A 19,816-nucleotide genomic window follows, 5' to 3' on the forward strand; every position below is an offset into this window, starting at 1 on the left:
GGGGGCCCGGCTACCCGCAAAAAAAAAAAAAAAAAAAGCTTATACCAATTATTTAGAATTAGCTGTAATAATCTGCAAGAATCTAAATGCGATGATTAATTAAAAACCTACAGCATTTACTTTTTTAAGAGTTGTTTTTATCACATCCAATGAAAGACAACCTGTTCCAAGTTGTATGTCATATGAGCAAAAACTCACACCACTTTTTAGTTATTTTTTATTGGCAGCTTTGTGATATATTCAAATAGGTGTTTAACTTCTGATTCTTTACCAGAAGACCCATCACAACTTTTCTCTTAATCTAAGAATTACTTCTCTAAAACACTATTTGCAAGTATTTAAGCTCTATTATTATCTGAAAAACAGGAACACTAAATAATCCTTCCTGCTGTTTTTTTCATATTGAACAAGTACATATATCTGTCACTGACCAAACTGTTTTCCTAACAGATATGGATCTAGGTCTTATTTTGAAGTAGAGAACTGGATTTTGCTTAAAGTGCCTTTACCTGTTATTTTACACATATATTATTTCCCTTTTGTTCAGACAGACTGAATAAGTAGCACTTTGAATACAGTATCTCATGGCTGACAGGGGGAAATGCCCTGAATTGCAATCAATGGCCTGATTGAAGTCTTTGGGCTTACCTTGTAATGTTCAATGAAGTTCTTGCCTCAACACTCAATTTTGGTCTTGTCCACATACTTTTTTACCAACTAAATAATACAGAGGACATAAGCCTTGATGTGTATTAATCATTCAATATTTATTTGGTTGCTATATACAAGATATTAGTCTGTACATATATTTGCCATTTACACAAATGCATTTTCCCTTAGCAGAAAAACTTAAGAACTATTAACATTTACATGGTGAAGATCTACTGATTCACTCAAGTTCTACTGTACAAATTACTGTTTTAAAAGGACATCATTCATTTTACAATGGTAAAGACGCCATTCCCCAATTAAAGATAAGCGGAGGTCATGATTTAGTTATGACTAAAATTTGCAAATCATGAGGTAAGGTCCCTGGAACAAAGGAATGCTTACCTAGAAAACAGATGGATCAGCTATAGCCCTTCCCACAGAATCGAGTTGCCTTCCCTTTGCCACCAGCATCACTTTCATGTTATCCAGATTGTTTCTCCTCCATGTTCCTACCTCTGCAACGCTCTGAAAAAGTAACAGCATTATACAATAAGGCTTACTGAGAACAAACAACTGTGTGCTAGCAGTATGCTGATGACAATCTAGCCTCAAGCCTCTGTGATGTCTCAACTAGAAGAGGAAGGACAAAACCAGAATTCTTCCATAAGTAGACCTTTTGGAAATCAGCCTCTGAAAGAATTCTCCAATGAAGGGCAGAAATGATGGGATCCTATGCCTACTAAGTCAGTTTATAGGCAGTTTCTCAGCCCAAGTTGCCCCTCATCAGGCAGTCAAACTTTCTCGGAAAAAACAGGTTGAATTACACCAGTGGTTCTATGAACTGTAGATCTGGGTACATGTAACATGACCTAGGGTGTATACCAACCAACAATACCACAAATATTACCAGTAACTACATTTTTCTTTATAACAATTAACATCTCTCTTTAAATGTAGTACCATATTTCATCTTAAAGCATTAGAAACTACATAATATCTGTTAACAGCTCTGCCCAGGGATCTGTGGGAAAAAAGGAATCCTAAACAATCAGGCCAGAAAACATAAATTACAAGAAAGCTTTTGAATGTATTGTGAAACTTACAAAATCTGAAATGATTTGATTTTTTTTAAAAATTTATTTATTTAATTTATTTATTTTTGGCTGCATTGGGTCTTCTTTGCTGTGCTTGGGCTTTCTCTAGTTGTGGCAAGCGGGGGCTACTCTTGGTTGTGGTGCACAGGCTTCTTATCGTGGTGGCTTCTCTTGTTGCAGAGCACAGGCTCTAGGCACATGGGCTTCAGTAGTTGTGGCACTCGGGTTCAGTAATTGTGGCTCATGGGCTCTAGAGCACAGGCTCAGCAGTTGTGGCACACGGGCTTAGTTGCTCCGCGGCATGTGGGATCTTCCCGGACCAGGGCTCGAACCTGTGTCCCCTGCATTGGCAAGCGGATTCTTAACCACTGTGCCACCAGGGAAGTCCCCATGATTTGATTTTTAAAGGTTTCTTTCAATAAACTTCTCATCTTCATCCCAAAGGATCAACCGAAAATTAAAAAGCACAGCAAGATTTAAGGTTCAAGGGGATGTTTCAGCAAAAACCAATGATTAAAATTCTCATTTTTGCAGTATTCTAATTAGAACTCCTCTCTAGGATGGGTATCTTTGAGAACTGCTATATATAAATAAGTCTGTAGTGCAAAAGGTACAGATCCTGCTAGAGAAACATCCAGTCAGTTAACAGATTTCATGTTGTTCTCACTTCAGAATCCATTAAGACGTTTAAAACTGGTTTGTAAAGTAATACCTACTGTAGAAGATGGAGAAATTAAATGTTAAAAAAAGAAAAAAGAAGTTAGAACCACCCATAAACTTACCAAAATCATACTTCACTCTTGTTGATGTGTGTGTGTTTGTGTATGAGGCTATACTGTAGAAGCAATTTTATATACTCCATTTTAGAGTTCATTCACATTGAAAAATGTGAAGGAAACCAAGCTAGGTATTTAACTGAAGTTTTCTGTATCGTTTAAAACTTCCACTGCATAAAAAACATGACATTATCCAACAAACAGCCTATAACTGGACATTTACATTCTTCCCAATTTTTCATTTCTGTAAAACACTGAAACATTCATACACTATTTCTTTAAACAATATTAATTGCTGAAAATTATTAGATCAAAGAATACAACAAAATAAACTTTTAAATCATGCTGCAGTCTATTTCCCAGAAAGGATGTACAAATTTATATTCCAACCACTGAGGTGTAAACTCCACTCCTGGTAGTAAATAAAAATACCTTGCCACTAGTATTTTTATTTAAAAAGAAACAACAAAGCAAAAAAATAACAAACCCAGCACAACTCCTCATGTGATAGGTACAAAATGGTTACTGGTTTAGTAATTTAATGACTGTCATCTTAGGACCCAAATTAATCTAAAACTTCGGGAAAAAGAGAAAATAAAGGTGGATTTGAGAAGATATGGTAAGATACAAGGAAAGGTATCTTAAGGTAAGATACAAGGTAAGTACAAGGAAAAAGGAGTCTGAAATAGCTAGATGAGAGTATTTCATTCTTGATAACCTGTACTGGGGTTAGAGGTTGATCCCATGCAGTGTACTAGCTTTAAATCAGGACTCTAGGTTCATTTTAAAAAGTCTGATAATTCATATTAGAGATGAGTAAATGCTTCTACACTGCTCTGCAAATTAACTAGCATATCTGTTCAATCAACAAATATATATCACATGTGCAATGTGCCAGGAACTCTCTAGGCACTGGGATATAGTGGCTACTTTTTTTTAACCCCCAAAGATAAGCTCTTGACTTACCTTCCTGGGGTTTTTCCCCTCTTGTACTTACAGCTACACAGTCTGGATTTAGTAGTATTTAAGAAACTCACCTAATTTTATTTTTAATTTACTTTTTAAGGTAACACATTTACATGGTTCAAAATTCAAAAGGTAAAGGTGAAGTCTACTTTCCACTCTAGTTCCCTAGACCCCCTGCCTGGAGGTAAACAATGCTGTCAGCTTCTCATGCCTCCTTCCAGTTATTTTACTCATATATGTCAATATATTCCTCCCCGCTACATACACTTTTTATAGAATAGCATCATACTACAAATAGGGAAGCTTACCTTAACGGCTACTTTATATTTCTTCATCAGCAAGTACTGTAAGCCAGCCAACAGATTAACAGCAAAGTCCCCAAGGTGGGACCTGATTAGGCCTGGCAGGAGGGGATTAAAAAAGAAAGCCACAATGGCAGAGGCTTCCGAGCAAGGAGAGTAGCTGAATTTAAGGCTGGAGAAAAAGACAGGGGCACATCTCACAAGGGCTTATAAATCCTTGGACTGTTTTAAATTGGGAAATATAATTTACATTTTGAAAAGATCATTCAGACTGCAATATGGAGAATGGATAAGGGAGTAAGTCATGAAACAAGCAGCTGTCCAAGAGATGATAGTCATTTGGAATAGGTGGCAGAAATCAAAGAAAGGAGCTTGGACAGAGGATTTATTTTGGAGGTAGTATTGACAGGATTTGCTGAAAGTAGATTAAGAGATGAGGAGCCGTTTCAAGATGATTCCTACACTTTTGGCTTGAATAATTGAGTTTGGGGGCACTAGAAGATATTTATTCAATATTTTTATTACTGTTAATATTAACAAGTTAAGATATACGGCACCCAAATGAAGATGCCAAGTTGCCAGTTGGAAGCTGGAATTCAACAGGCAGGGATTAGACCTGTAAATCTGAGTTAGTGGCATGCAAATTGTTTTTAAAGATAAGATCACCTACAGAAGTTAGAGAAGACAGCCTAGAGTTCTGAAGCAGAAGTCAAGCAATGCACAAACAAGGAAAGGAGACTGAGAAGGACCAGCCAGGGATACAGGAGGAAAACTAAGAGATGTTACTTAAAAGGCTTGAGAGTGTTTTTCAAGGAGCATTAAGTAGTTGACTGTTAAATACTGCTGACAGGATAAGATGGAGAAGTGACTACTTGATTTGGCAATAAGTAGAACACTGCTGACCTACTGGAATACAGAGAATTGGAAGTACAGAAGGTAATACAAAACAGGTCTTGTACAAGGTTTAGCTCTCAAAGAAAGCAGAGTGAGAAGATCTACGGTAGAGTCAAGACAGCTGTTATTTATAGGAAGAGTACATCTGTATTTTAATATGACTATTAGAGTAACTGAAAAATGTTGGTAAATAAATCAACTTACGATAGTAAGGTACAAAGTTGAGTAATTTAGGGCCTTGTACTGTAATTCATTATACGTGAAACTATGCTTAACTTCAAAACCCGTTCCCCATTTGGTTTAATAGGGAAATATATCAGGAAGATCTCCAATTTTAACATCAAAATTTTGGTTCCCTTTGGGGCAAATAAATACACATCATCAGCCTATTTTTTTTATAAACATTTTTTAAAAAAGACAATCTACATATTTATTTATTTAGGCCACACCTCGAGGCATGTGGGATCTTAGTTCGGCTCCTGCACTGCAAGCGCAGAATCTAACGACTTCCCTGGTGGACCACCACGGAAGTCCACCATCAGCCTATTTAGATCTTCCTTTCTTTCTCTCAAATGGGTTATACCATATGCACTACTTTTTTTTAACCAACTAGAAGTGAGAACATGAAAGGAAAAAATTTTAACAGCCATTTTAATTGGTGAAATGGCATTCTGGCACGTTTCCATCATTTGGTGGATATCTTAATGCCTTAGTAAAATCAAGAAAAGAATACCTGAAGTGTGGTACAGAACAGTTATTATACTCACATTTAAATGAGAAATGTATTTGTTTACATTTATAGCTCTCAATGAACAAGATGACCCTACTCAATGTAGAACCAAAAAACCTACTACTCTTGGATCTGTTAGTTAACACAGACTTTAAAGACATGAATCCTTTATTCTACTCCATTCCAGTATTGATGTAAAGTTTTTATTCATTAGATTATCTTAAACTGGTATTTCCATCAATTGAGTCTACATAATTGTCCTGGTTTATCAGGCAACTACGTGTCATAATCTTCTAAAAACTAGATCAAACCAAGAAAAGTGGCATTTCCTCCTGGTTTTGGGACTAGTTTCTGTAGATAAATGTTTACTGGTTCCCAAGCACAGGACTAGTACAAATGGGGAAGGGTAGATTCTATTATTAGAGATCATGAGAAGCACAGAGCTAACACTTGCTGACCCTTGATGCTTGAAGATGTGATTCTTCATTGCAAGATGGGATGAGACTACATGGTGTGAAAAGCATTCAGTACTATAAAATAGTTTTATAAGGGGAAATCAAGCAAGCTACAGAACGTAAAGTACCAGAATTTTACTGGATGAGGCAAAGACTGAGAAACACTAGCTGACGCAAAGTTTTTGGCATAATTCAATAAGGCAGTAAGGACACATTTAGTTTTCAGATGTCTTTTTTCCTGCCCCAATATAATAAGAAAATTACTCATTTTCCTTTTTGTTTTTTGGTGATAATCTTCCAAACCTTTCAGCCATATATCAACATACCTATTTTTAATTGTTTTTACGATACTGTGATCATACTGTCACATCTTTTATAACTTTTTTTTTTGCACTTAACTTTATGGGGAGCATTTTCCGATATTACTAGTTATTCTTCCATAGCAATTTAAATGGGTACATGGTACCTAAACTTATCTAACCATTAACCTATTACTGAACATTTTTGTTTTCAAGGTCTTGCTATTATAGACTCCATATTGGCCACTATCATACCTTAGGTGGTACATAACTAACGCCTTAGGAAATGCTTGTAAGGGGATTTGCTTAGTAACATACAATAAAAAATCTGAAAGATATGTTCTGAAATTTTTTTTTTTTGAAAGAATGAAAACTCTGCTAAATAGAAAGTCTTAGTGAAGACTTTCACTAAGAAGAGAATAGGTAACAAATTCCTGGACTTCCCTGGTGGTGCAGTGGTTGAGAATTGCCTGCCAATGTAGGGGACACGGGTTCAATTCCTGGTCTGGGAAGATCCCACATGCCACGGAGCAACTAAGCCCCCGTGCCTAGAGCCCGTGCTCTGCAACAACAGAAGCCACCGCAGTGAGAAGCCCGCACTTGCCACAACTAGAGAAAGCCCGCGTGCAGCAACGAAGACCCAACGCAGCCAAAAATAAATAAGTATATTTTTTTAAGTAAAAATAACTTAATAAAAAGAAAAAGAAATCCTATATCCTGAACATGGGGACATAGAGGGATATCAGGAAACAGACAAAGCCACAGACATCTTAAATATTGATTTTATTAAATATAAGAATGAGGTCACTTCACAGTTGAGGTTGAATGCTTTAGACTATGGTCCCAGGGGATTTGTTCTTCTGTATACTTTGTGGAAAAGTTTGAGAAAGAGAACTATAAATGAACATATAAGCATACTGAATTAAGGTACCTAACTAATGTTCATTATGGCTTGGTTTTAAGATAATATGACTATATACCATAAAACATCAATAAAGATATTAACAGGGTTTATTATAATAGGCTTTAATTGTTTAAGATGTTGATTTCAATTACCAACTACTGAAAACAATGACACTATTAGAGTAAAAAAATTACTTGGTAGTATCATTCATTTCAAGGTACAGCATTTCATACCTCGTTTGGCAATACAACCATATTGCTTATTAAAAACCAAAAATGTTGTCTTTTACCCGGTGCATGATTTAAGAGCTATACAATGTGTATTTGGCTACATTTTAAGATTTCAGCCATTGAAAACTGAACCCTTTAAGCAAGGCATCATCAGAAGCTCTTTAAAGGTAATACATTATCACTATAGTTCTGATATACACTGAAGCCAATTTTTAAACCACACTTCTGCAACAGATACTAAAATACACATAGACAGTAAATAAACCTAAAGAGCATTTTTTTGCTGCCTAACACCTGATGGTCAAAAAGATTAGTTTTGACAACCGGTTACTTGGAAGAAGGGCTTGACAACACAGTGCACACAACTAAAATAACAGCTAAAAAAATGGCATAAGGTTAACACACACACACACACACACACACACACACACAAACACACACACACCCGCCAAACAAAAAGACAATTAAATTGTTCATAAAGAGCTCTCCAGTGTGCTTTTCCATGACAACTTCTTTCTGGTATTCATTGGTGGAATGGGATCTTTCTATAAACGTGAAAAAGGAGACATGATAGACAGGTTTCTTCTTTTATTTAAGTTTATCATTTACCTTTACGGAATCAAAACAAAAACAAAGCCTACTTGTGATTTCTATTACAAGCATCCTCTTCACAAAAGGAAAAAAAGTGAAGGGGAGAAATAATATGAAAGAAAATACCACATACATTTGATAACTCTATTTTATATTTAATGCCCTTGGCAATAGGTTTATCACTTTCTCAGGTCACTGCGTAGTATTTAAGGACAGAAAAGGCTTTGGAGCTGAATTTGCAAAGCATTTAGAAGCATACCAATTCCTAAGGAATCTTCTTATATGAGGGGGAAAAAAAAGGTGCTAAAAATGATGGTGGTAAGAGAAAACGATTAAAAAAGAAAACTCCATTTTGATGAGGCAGGTTAAATAGTGTTAAATAGACAGCCTCTACATATGATATTAAAAAACTGGAACTCTTCCTAATCTTTTCAAAGTTTTGATGTCTTTACAACAAAACACAGTTCCCAGCCCCCCTCAATATTTTAACATCTATGTGCTAGGCTGTATATTCCTAGGGACACTTGTTTCACATTATCTTACTCATCCTCACAAGTGTTAACTTAAGTCAGTGTTCTCAATGGAGCATGAAAACAACAACTGTTTAAAATAATGAGATGTTATTTTCAGGACATACAAGCTTATTACAACATTAATAAAAATTAGAATCTGTAGTTGTTGGAGAGATAAATAAGTGAGCAGAAAGATAAATATTATGTGGGAGAAGTAAGGACTAGTTTTGTTTTTATTTCAATATTAACTAGTAACATCTAGCTAACCTTATAAATACACTTATCTCTCCCGCTGCCTTGGGGTGAAATGAGGTAACTTTTCTAGATCTTAAAAAAGCCCGTAAAAAGAAGAGAACTTGGGAAAAAGAAAGAAAAAAAAAAAAACTAAAGAGGACAACTACCTTCTTTCGGGGTATAATTCTCTACCAATAACCATTTCCTGTGACTGCTTCCCCTCAAAATACTTCTAAAACCTGAACACCCAGAGAAAAATGTTTATATAGTATATATTTATGCATGGAACTGCTCAAAGTGTGGACTTAAAGTTCTATATAAGTATGCAATGCCCAGTACTTACTGATTAACTGTTGATGAAGACAGGGCAATAGCATTTTGGCTCCACCATCTAGCTCAACTGCAATCAATTAAAGAGATTCACGGAGAATATGCAGGTTCTAGATCAGTCCCAAAAAGCATATTTTGGGGTGAGCCTATCAACTAAAATAGTAAAAAAAAAAAAAAAAATTAGCTTTTTTGGTGGCACATAAAGTACTTACTTAGTATATGGGAGTTAAAATAAGATTATCATAAAACATGAAATATTTTTTCTTCATAACTAACACGTAATTTTTTCCCCAGAAATGATCAGGCTAGTTTTTGTCCCTTGTGAATGAAGGGAAAAAAACTTTATTCTCACACCAAATTTTAGTCAAACAGATTGACAATTTTTGTAACGGTAAGGAACATAAACTTAATTTCTCCCTGAACCTTAACTAAGTCTCTAAATCTTAACCTAATAAATGTATCTTACCACCACTACAGCATAACAGTAAAAAGGTAAGTTTTTGGTGTATTATCAGCACGGTCTTTAAACGTTTAAATGCTGGTAAATTATTCAAATTACTAAATAAATAAATAGAAAAAAATGCAGTGACACACAAGTTATTTGAAACACAAGTTTAAGAGCAGCTCAAAGAAAAAAAATCTGAAGTAATGGAAAAATATGAAAATCCTTCCCTGAAAAATAGTTTTTCTGTCTGTAAAACTTTCAACACAATGCAAGAATGTCTTACTTGAACTGGAGCTTAAAAGCTATAAATGGTTGTCTTCGGGAAATGAAAATAAAGGTAAAATCGATAAAAAATAAAATACTTCCAAACGGTATTACTGTAAGTTTAAAATACTGAACATTAGGAAGTAATCCTACAGAATACGCTTTTTGTCAAATGTCCCAACAAGCAGCCTCACCTACGGTCAGAAAGAAGGTGCACAACGATAAATCAAGTTACGAGAAAATAACCATTGAATGTGAATTTCCAAATTCAATCAGGGAAAGGGAGCCCTGACTTTTACATTTCACAGATTAATCACCTCTCCTTACCTACACCGAATTATTTTTATTCTAAAAACACATGCTGTACCATTCAACTGCATAGAATTGGCCACTTCTACCCTCAAACCGATGCCGCAGATTCCCTAAAGATTCTCAAAGTCTATTTTAAAGGACGAAGAAAATTAAAAAATTTTAAAACTTCCTCGGAGCTCGTCAAACTACAACAATCCCTATGTTGCAGGCTCATTTTCCTGTTCTCTGCCGGGTTAGGTCTGTCTCCCCGCACTTCAGCTCCTATCTTTCCCTTTTAAAAGAGACTCAGGCTGACAGTGATGGTTCGGCCAGCAACCCCGATCCCTTCCGCTTAGGCCATGAACAGCTGAGCGAGAGTGAACCCCAAAAGGTGGGAGAAGAGTCGAAGAGGCGAAAAGGTAAGAGGAAAAAATAGGGGGTGCGGTGGGGTGGCGCGAGACAAGCCCCAACTCTCTCGATCCCATCCAAGCTCACCTCTCCTTCACTGTACCAAATAAAAACGAAAAGGTAACAAAAACGTGAAAAAGAAACCCTACGAAAAAGCAAGAAAGGCTTCCTTACTCTCGGGGTTCCCGGGCCCGAATCTCTCGCCAATCTCCCGGCCCACCCCACCCCACCCCCAGGGGTCCCGGCGCCATTTAGCTCCTCCGAAGCCGCCGCCATTTTCCGCCCCCGCCGGATCGCTAGCTGTGCCTCGACGGCTGATCGCTACCCTGCTCTGCAGCCCACGCCACCGCCACAGGCCCGGCCCCGAGAGGGAGGCCCTGGCGTGAGCGTGCGGGGACTGCAGCTTCAGCGTCACGAAGGCCCAGCTCCCACCCCGCCCGCGGTGCCCGAGCGCCGGCAGCTGGCGCCGGCCGGCGAGAGCAGGCGGGTAGCAAGGGGGCCGGACAGGCTCCACTGGGCGGAGCGGCCCTAGCGGCGCCTGGGACCTGAAGCTTCCATCGCACTTACTTCCTGTTTTGGGTCCGGGCACTTTGGAAGAACCAGGATGGAGGCTCCAAAAAATACCAGGATGGAGGAAGCAGCCACGGGCAAGAGTGGCTGCAGCTGGAGTGAGCGAGCGCGACAAGCCACCGGAAACGGAGCTACGGCCGCGCCCCGCCCCCAGCCCCCGCGCGCTCCCCCGCCCGGCCTCCTCTCCCTGGGGGCGGCCCCGCGCACTGGCCGCGGCGTCACTTCCGGCCAAGTCGGAGCGCGAAAAAAGGTCCTTGGTTATTTGAGCTTCGAGAGCCGTCTGCGTGGGAGTTTTTCGTTGTCTGCTCTTTTCTCCTCCTCCTACAAGGAAATAGGTACTGACTGATGCCATGAAGGAGGACCTTATTTCTTTGGCGCAACTGTGGTTTTCCTGGCTCGGCGACAGTTGGGCCTCGCCAGCCGACTTTCGTAATTATTCTGGGCCTCGGAGCGGAGGGAGCCTCGCGTGTGGAACTGTTAGAAAGCGCGGTCTGGGTGCAGACGATAACCGGGAATTGTATGTCTGGCTCTTCTGACTTGGTCGGCCTTGCCGTAGGCGCGTAGAGGTGTTACCCGTTGGGCGTATGATGCAGTTCTTGGTGAAATGTATCCTGTGTGAATATGCTGTTCTGTAGTGCACGGTACGCCTTATAAAGCACGGCTTTTCTAAAGTGGATGCTCTTCGGCTAGCCTGGGGAGCTTTCAGGGAAGACCAATACTCGGCCCCGCCCCCAGAGAGTCTTTAAGCTTCCAGAGACTCCTGCAGAGATTTTTGTTTTGAAAGAGTCCTGAATTTTTTTAAATTAATTTCTTTTTACTGGAGTATAGTTGATTTACAATGTTGTGTTAGTTTCTGCTGTACAGCGAGTCAGTTATACATGTACATATATCCACTCTTTTTTAGAGTCTGTTCGCATATAGGTCATTACAGAGTTGGGAATAGAGTTCCCTGGGCTATACAGTAGGTTCTCGTTAGGTAGCTCTTTTATTTAAAGTAGTGTGTATATGTCAATCCCAATCTCCCAAAGAGTTCCGAAGATTTTAGTGGTCGGAACTCTGTTACAACTCTTCTTAGGATTCATTTCACTTGTTTCTAAAATTGATTTATTGTACGCTGCTTTTCTTTTGCTAGTGGGATGAGAGGAGTTTAGAAATTAGATTAGACAAATGTTCTTGCATCCAGCAACTATGTGTAGGCTTAACACTACATTGTCACAATGGGAGTGTAGTGAGCATCGGTTGTAAAGGTCAAATGAAGGCCGTCAAGAGTGTGTATACTACGTCTTGAATTGGTCTTAACTAATGAAGTTGATTATGCTTAGTGATTTCTTTTCCTCTCTTTTGACTTTAAAAAAAAAGTTTTTTGCAACCCCGGTTTCTTTTGAATACAAAATGTAGTTGGAAGACTTCGTGAAAGTGACACTAATTCATTGAAGAAAGGGGGAAAAAGTACACACTGAAATGGGTTTAATTAGATAAATATTTGTTTCGATTTTAAGCCAAATGTACACAGCTTTCACCAGTAGTCCACATTATCTATTCTTTCGGGTAACTGTCTCACTCATAAATGTTGCATTTCATAAAAGAGAGTGTAAAATGAAATACCATCACACACCAATTAGAAGTGCTAAAATCCCAAACGCTGACAACATCAAGGGCCCATGACGCTTTGGAGCAATAGTATAACTCTCATTCATTGATAGAGGGAATGCAGAATGGTACAACCACTTTGGAAGACAGTTGGTGGTTTCTTACAGAGTTAAGCACATTCTTACCGTGTGATCCATTAATTGCTCCTTGATATTTACCCCAAATAGTTGAAACCTTACCTCCACATAAAAAGCTGCACAGAGATATTTATACCAACTTCATTGTAATTGCCAAAACTTAGAAGCGACTAAGATGTGCTTCAATAGGTAAATGGATAAACTGTGGTACATCCATATAATGGAGTATTCAGTGCTAAAAAGAATTGAGCTGTCGAGCCATGAAAAGATATGGAGGAATCTTAAATGCATGCTACTAACTGAAAGAAGTCTATTTGAAAAGGCTACCTACTGATTCCAACTATCTGACTTTATGGAAAGGGCAAAACTATGGAGATAGTAAAAATATCAGTAGTTGCCAGGGTTTGAGGCCAGAGGAAGAGAAATAGGTGGAGCACAGAGGACTTTTTAAAGCAGCGAAATGATTTTGTATAATGCTGTAGTGGTAGATACATGGCATTATACATTTATCAAAACCCATACAATGTACAACACAGATAGTGAGCCCTAATGTAACCCACGGACTTTGGTTGTTAATGATATATCAGTGTTGGTTCATCATTTGCAAATAAATGTACCACTCCAGTGGGGTATGTTGATAATGTTCGTGTGTAGGGCAGCGACGATGTGGGAAGTCTCTGTGTCTTCCCCTCAATTTTGCTGTGAGTCTTAAACTGTCCCCCAAAATAAGGTCTATTTAAAAAAAAAAATATAAAAGGGCCTGGATTTGGACAAGGTTAGCTAACATTTTTTGAGTGCTTATGTGTCATTTAAATGCTTTACGTATATTAAACACATTTAATGTTCACAAGTGCCAAAGCTTCAGTATAGTTATTACAAATGATTCCCATTTTAGAAAAGAACCAAAAAAGTGAAGGAATGTGTCCAAGGAAACAGCAAATAAATGGTAGAGTCAGAATGAAAGCCTCAGCTCCAGAGCCTGTGCTCTGAACTACCCTTCTGCAGCTCAAAAAGCACACTTTGGCAACCGTATTTTTATAATGAAAAATTATTACAACCAGTTTCCAGAGTCTTGACTGAACTGGAAGGAGGATACATTTGACCAATTTTCAAAAATAACTGTCAAGAGCAGCATTTTATTGCATCTAACTTTATTACCAGTTTGTGGTAATCGCTGCATCCCACTGTGGTTATGGCATATATCGTTCAGTTTTTAAATGAGTATATAAATAATAGGTAACCAACACCACGAGGCAGGAGAGTGTTGTGGTATAGATGTTGAAGTCAGACCCGAGTGTGAATCTTGACTTTATTGCTTAGCGGTGGGTATGGTACTTCGCATCTTTAAGCTTCGTTTGCTTTTGAAAAGTGGGGATGCTAAAATCTATCTCCCAGAATAATGTAGGCAACATGCTTTGCACAGAGCCTGTCATATGTAGTAAGCACTTAAATACAGAAACTAATAAACCCGTGAACCAGAAAAGCAATTAAATTATTCAAAGTGGAGTTCTAATATAATAGTTACATAGGTAAAATTGTTAACATTACCATTTATGAGGAATTGGTTCTTAATTAGCTACATTTTCCACAAAGCATTACCGTGTAGGATTCTTTTTCACTGAGGCATAAGAGAGTGTTATCTAAATTTTAGTTGCTACCCATTCTCTTCTGAAAAACCTTAGGTTAGTCTGCACTTTGCTGTTAATTCCCTAAAAAATGTCAAGTGCATCCTCATAATTAATTCTTCCTTTCTGGGTGAGTTTCTTTCATAATTACCTTTTCCCGAGGTCAACTGGTGTTTACTTGGGGAAAACAAGTGTATTTTAGTATTAGTTTTAATACATAATTTAAAAAGTAAACCTATAATAGTAAACCTCTATATCTTTAACATGCATTATCAACGTAAGACTATCCAAAGTTTAAACCTAGAGCAACTTTCTGCAATTATAATTCTCGGTGTTTCCTACCTCACTACTTAGTATGTACCTAGGGAATGCATGAGATTTTTAATATTATCCTAGGATTTACCTAATTAGTAATTATTTTGTAGAAAAAAGTGAAAAATAGTTCTTTCATAAATAGAAGGTATTATAAAAGTATAGCACAGTTATGGTATTTACTGCATTTGCTAGTTATGATTAGCTCTGTTGGACTCCAGATTTTTTATAACACTTTCATGAACCTCATCAGCAATAGAATATTGATGAAATGACCTTCCTTTTTTGAAAGGTTGATATGTTAATATAAAAGTGTTTCAAATACTGAGAGGCTGGTTTTATTGTTTAATGATTGTCTCATGTCCTGGATGTCATGATTCAGAATAAAGAGATGTTTCCAAGGACTTCTGTTCAAAGTAAATGAAAAATATAATTATTGAGTAGCCCATTTTCTTTCTACACAGTCTTTGAGTCCTATTAATACAACTGATGTGTATGCACTGGAAACCCTGCCAGAATTTCCGGCAAGCTGATGGGGATCCCTGTGCTAATAGAGGAATGAGCAAACTGTCCCTAGTTAGGCCAACACATCAGGCTCTTCCAAGTCTTCTTCTGTCTGAGATTCCTCCTCCAGGCTTTTGTCCGGGACTTACTGCACTCCATCTCATAACCCCTTTCCTGCTCTCCATTTCATGTCAGTGTCTCATCCCTACACCTCTTTTAATCTTTCAGCCTGGTTACCTCTTCACTTAATTTTCTTTTGCAGCAGAGCTTTACTGAGGCCTATTCATGGAACATTAGCAAAAATTGGTTCTTCTTCCAGTTAGGAGAATGGAGAACTAAGACTTCAGATCTTCCTAGCAAGTGAGGATGGAAGTTTTCATTCTGTCCTTGAAAATTTTGTGGGCAAAATGAAACAGAAACAGTTAAGTTACTTTACTAAAATTGGGAGAATGTTTGAACCCAGATTCAAATATCTCTTCCTTTATAGTCTGGCCTAGAAGGGAGAGGGACCATATATTGGTAAATCAACCGGTAATTGCCAGTGTGGTAAGTTCTAAACTCTGAAGGTGAACTTTACGTAGGGAGTTCAGAACTGGGTTTTCTGAGAAGACATTTGAGCAGGGACTGGAAAGGTGACAAATTACCAGAGTAGGGGGCAGGAGGTGGGAAGGCATTTGTTCAGGTAGTGTGGGAAAGAGTGTATTTGTAGAAAGCAACTGGTCTATAATGTTTATAAAATGGTGAGAGCACAGTGCTGGTAAATATTAGGCTCAGTCTCTTGCTGATGTTAACTGAGTTTAACCCCATTCCCCTAAGGCTGGACCATCTGCTGCCTCTGCCGTGTCTTATAGCTTCAGTTTGCCAGCATCTGGTACGCTACCTTAACTTAGCAGACACTTAGATGTTTGTTGAGTTCAAAGATAATTGTGTCTTAAGCCAGGAGATCAGAAACCTAGCCATTTTTATTTTTTGGCAGGAGAGCTCAGTCTTTTTTCAGATAGTGTCACTACTCGGGCAACTCTGGAATGAAACAAACAAGTGTTACCTTTATTACTCTAGTAGAAGGAGGTTATTTTAACAAGATGGCACAAGTTTGGACTTATTCTAAACTTTATTACCCAGATCTTGTCCATCTAGATGTAGTATTTTAAGGATAGAGGTGTTGCATTTTAACCAGCAGATGTCCTTATTGTTCAGCAAGATTTTTTTTTTTTTTCCCAGACCAGTATCTACAACAGTAGATGGGAATTCTGTGCCTTTAATTTGTTAGTGATAAGCTGTGGTAGACAAATGACAAGCCTCAACAATAGTAAAACCAAAGGGATTATGCTTTGAAATTCAAATGTGAAAGGCCCTCTCACATTTAATGACTTGTCATTGATTAATTCCCTTCTCTTTTATTTGATATATATCTAATTCCCTTGCCCAGAATATGCGGTGACAGAGAAAGAAACAAGGAACCTGCATAACCTTTATAGCTTCCAGGAGTTTGCACATTTGTGATACACCCATTCCTTCCTTTCGTTCAGCAGACCTTCGTGAGCATGTCCTTTGTGTTGAGCACTGTCCTAGGCATAGGGAATATGGTAGTGGTCAAGAGAGACAAGGGATGGAGGAGCTTACATTATAGTAGTTTTTTTCCAACGTGTCTTTGTATAAAACTCTTAGTTAACTCTTGCAATTTACTAAATTATTGCAACTGCCCATGAAACTTGCTCATAATTAACAAATCAATGAGGGATTAAGACAAAATATGAATCAAATCAGTATCATCAGATTGATCTAAACTGCAAATATTAGGAAAGATGGACCAATTTCTTGGTCTTGCTTAGTCAAAGCACTTTGAAACATATCTGGCAAATAGTAGGTGCTCAAAAATGTCAGATATTATTATTTGTCTTTATCCATCGTAACAAGAAATAATAAAAAGCAGGAAAAGAGAATTGTTGCCTTATTTGTTGAGTAGGATTTCTTAGGGCAACAATTTTATTTCAGTGAAGAGGATTGGGATATAAAAAATACTTTAATATATTAAGATTTACATTGAAATCATAGCTAGCAAGTAGTCTTTCTAGATATCTTTTACACTTATTTTAAATTGTGTTTCATAGTGGCAGTCTATTGCTGAAAGGTATGGAAAGGGGTATCATAAGTTCCATTGTTTTACATTTTTTGTTTCTCTGAAACTGTTTCTTGGAAATTGGCCTGTTTTCATGTTTCTGGGCAAAGTGTTTTAAGCACTAGAGAAATTGATATGGCCTCTTACTTAAGGATGCATTGGTTAGCCTTAATATACATGCAACAGATACATACAGACACATGCAAGGTAAAGGTTTTTCTTGACCTGAAATTGTTAGAGGTAAAATCTAAACTCAGTAGGAAACACTGTTTTTCAAGCAAGCTATTCCTCCCCCCAAATTACCTGAAATATCAACCTAGTCTTATAATACCTACCTAATTTAAGAATATCTACATTATATATATATATTATATATAATATATATTTTTAAAAAATTTATTTAATTGAAGTATAGTTGATTTACAATGTTGTGTTAATTTCTGCTGTACAACAAAGTGATTGTTATACATATATATACATTCTTTTTCATATCCTTTTCCGTTATGGTTTATCACAGGATTTTGAATACAGTTCCCTGTGCTATACAGGAGGAGGATGTTGTTTATCCCTCCTATGTATAATAGTTTGCATCTGCTAACCCCAAACTCCCAATCCTTCCCTTCCCCACCTTCACCCCCACTTGGCAACCACTAGTCTGTTCTCTTATGCCTGTGAGTCTGTTTCTGTTTCATAAAGAATATCTATCTTATATTAAATATAACCATAGTAAATTAAATTCCAGAGCATAATACCTTTGTTATAACAACTGCACCTTAAGTGGACAGACCTGGTGAAGACATGTAATATATAATTGTTAATTGAATGAAATTGGGAATAACAGGATTAGGAAAGCAGAGTTTCTATGGGCCATCTTTCAGACTTGTGAATATTATTATTATATATAATCATATAATTGTAGCCACTGCAGCAGTATTATATTAGCAAAGCTAGGGTAAAAAAAGATATGTAACTTCAGCAGTGAGAGTATCACTAATGTTTTCTTCCTGTGTCTTTTATGTTTCTTACCAGGTTACATTTATGCTGAATTTTAGTCTGTGATGGTTCAACCTGGTGTAGCAAGACATAAGGCTATTACAGCCTTTGTTACTCCTTTCTCTATTTCCATTATAATTGGATAAGCTCATTTTTGTTGAACAAGAGCCCATTTTCACATGATACTGCAGTCTTGTCTCTTTTCCTTTTCCAAAGAGCCATCTGCTGTGGAATCATTCTCTGTTGAGCACACTCTTGATCTTGAGCCTGTAATAAATTTTCACAAGAGTCTCAGAGGAACCCATGCTGCTTTACCATTGTAGACCAATTGCAGGGAAATATGTGATACAACAGTGCCTCATATATAATGTTATAAATAACTGTGTTATTTGAAAAGGTCCTAGTAGGTATAGTATAAGCAGTCTGTCTCTTGCAATGGGTAAAAATGAAAATAAACCTGAAACCCTCTGCTTTTAGGCCTTTCCTACCTCTCTCGTCATCACAACTACACTTTTATAAAGTAATAAATTGAATGAAGGATTTAGAAATTAGATATTCCTAGGATAGGTGGCTTATACCTAATGGTAGGATGCAATAAGTGACCAGTGTTTTCCTACCCTTTCCATATTCATTTGGTAGGAAAATCTGATATTATCAGACACTTTATTTTTATTAAATTTAAAATAGGACTCAAAATGGTTGAATTCACTTCTTTTTATTGTTGTTTAAGCAAACAAAAGGTGAAATTCAACCCCAAGTAACTTTTTTTAAAGTCATAGATTATACGCTATAGGTTTGCAATGAATGAGTCTGTCATTTCCTCAGCAACACGCCTTCAGGGACCTCCTCAGACTCTAATAGCTATTCCTTCTACTCTGTCAACAAATGACCTTTACAGAGACTTTTAAGCATTAACTTCCTCAGCAGCCTGCTGCCCCCACCCCTGCCCCTGCTTATGTGCTCATCTGAGCTCATCCTAAACTCCTTTCCTCCAATCCTAGAGATGTTCCTTCTCTTATTCAAAGCTAATCCCTTCTTTTTTTTTTTTACATCTTTATTGGAGTATAATTGCTTTACAATGGTGTGTTAGTTTCTGCTTTATAACAAAGTGAATCAGTTATACGTATACATCTGTTCCCATATCTCTTCCCTCTTGCGTCTCCCTCCCTCCCACCCTCCCTATCCCACCCCTCTAGGTGGTCACAAAGCACCGAGCTGATCTCCCTGTTCTATGCGGCTGCTTCCCCCAGCTATCTATTTTACGCTTGGTAGTGTATATATGTCCATGCCACTCTCTCACTTTGTCACAGTTTACCCTTCCCCGTCCCCATATCCTCAAGTCCATTCTTGAGTAGGTTTGTGTCTTTATTCCTATCTTACCCCTAGGTTCTTCATGACACTTTTTTTTTCTTAGATTCCATATATATGTGTTAGCATACGGTATTTGTCTTTCTCTTTCTGACTTACTTCACTCTGTATGACAGACTCTAGGTCCATCCACCTCATTACAAATAGCTCAATTTCGTTTCTTTTTATGGCTGAGTAATATTCCATTGTATATATGTGCCACATCTTCTTTATCCATTCATC

General features: G+C 37.6%; 1 protein-coding gene and 1 long non-coding RNA gene across 7 annotated transcripts in view; one reads left to right on the forward strand and one right to left on the reverse strand.

The window, feature by feature from the left end:
- DMTF1 (cyclin D binding myb like transcription factor 1) overlaps positions 1–11,062 on the reverse strand; it is a 44,057-nt gene extending 32,995 nt beyond the window's left edge. Inside the window, exons 1-4 of one of the 4 annotated variants that reach the window (XM_024738420.1) lie at positions 10,944–11,060; positions 8,982–9,121; positions 1,054–1,176; positions 649–717 (exon numbers count right to left, since the gene is read on the reverse strand). The gene's annotated coding sequence lies outside the window, so the exon portion shown is untranslated. Of the gene's footprint in view, positions 1–648; positions 718–1,053; positions 1,177–8,981; positions 9,122–10,943 lie in introns of all 4 variants that reach the window. The other 3 variants (XM_024738419.1, XM_024738422.1, XM_024738421.1) reach the window with 3 other exon arrangements.
- Positions 11,063–11,180: 118 nt separating this feature from the next.
- The window catches only part of LOC112395351 (uncharacterized), a 96,782-nt gene continuing 88,146 nt past the window's right edge, over positions 11,181–19,816 (forward strand). For all 3 annotated transcript variants that reach the window (XR_003002363.1, XR_003002362.1, XR_003002364.1), the window contains exon 1: positions 11,181–11,281. This is a non-coding gene — a long non-coding RNA (uncharacterized LOC112395351). The remainder of the gene's footprint in view (positions 11,282–19,816) is intronic.

Source organism: Neophocaena asiaeorientalis, unplaced genomic scaffold, assembly GCF_003031525.2.
Source record: "Neophocaena asiaeorientalis asiaeorientalis breed wild unplaced genomic scaffold, Neophocaena_asiaeorientalis_V1.1 scaffold89, whole genome shotgun sequence".
Taxonomy (NCBI): domain Eukaryota; kingdom Metazoa; phylum Chordata; class Mammalia; order Artiodactyla; family Phocoenidae; genus Neophocaena; species Neophocaena asiaeorientalis.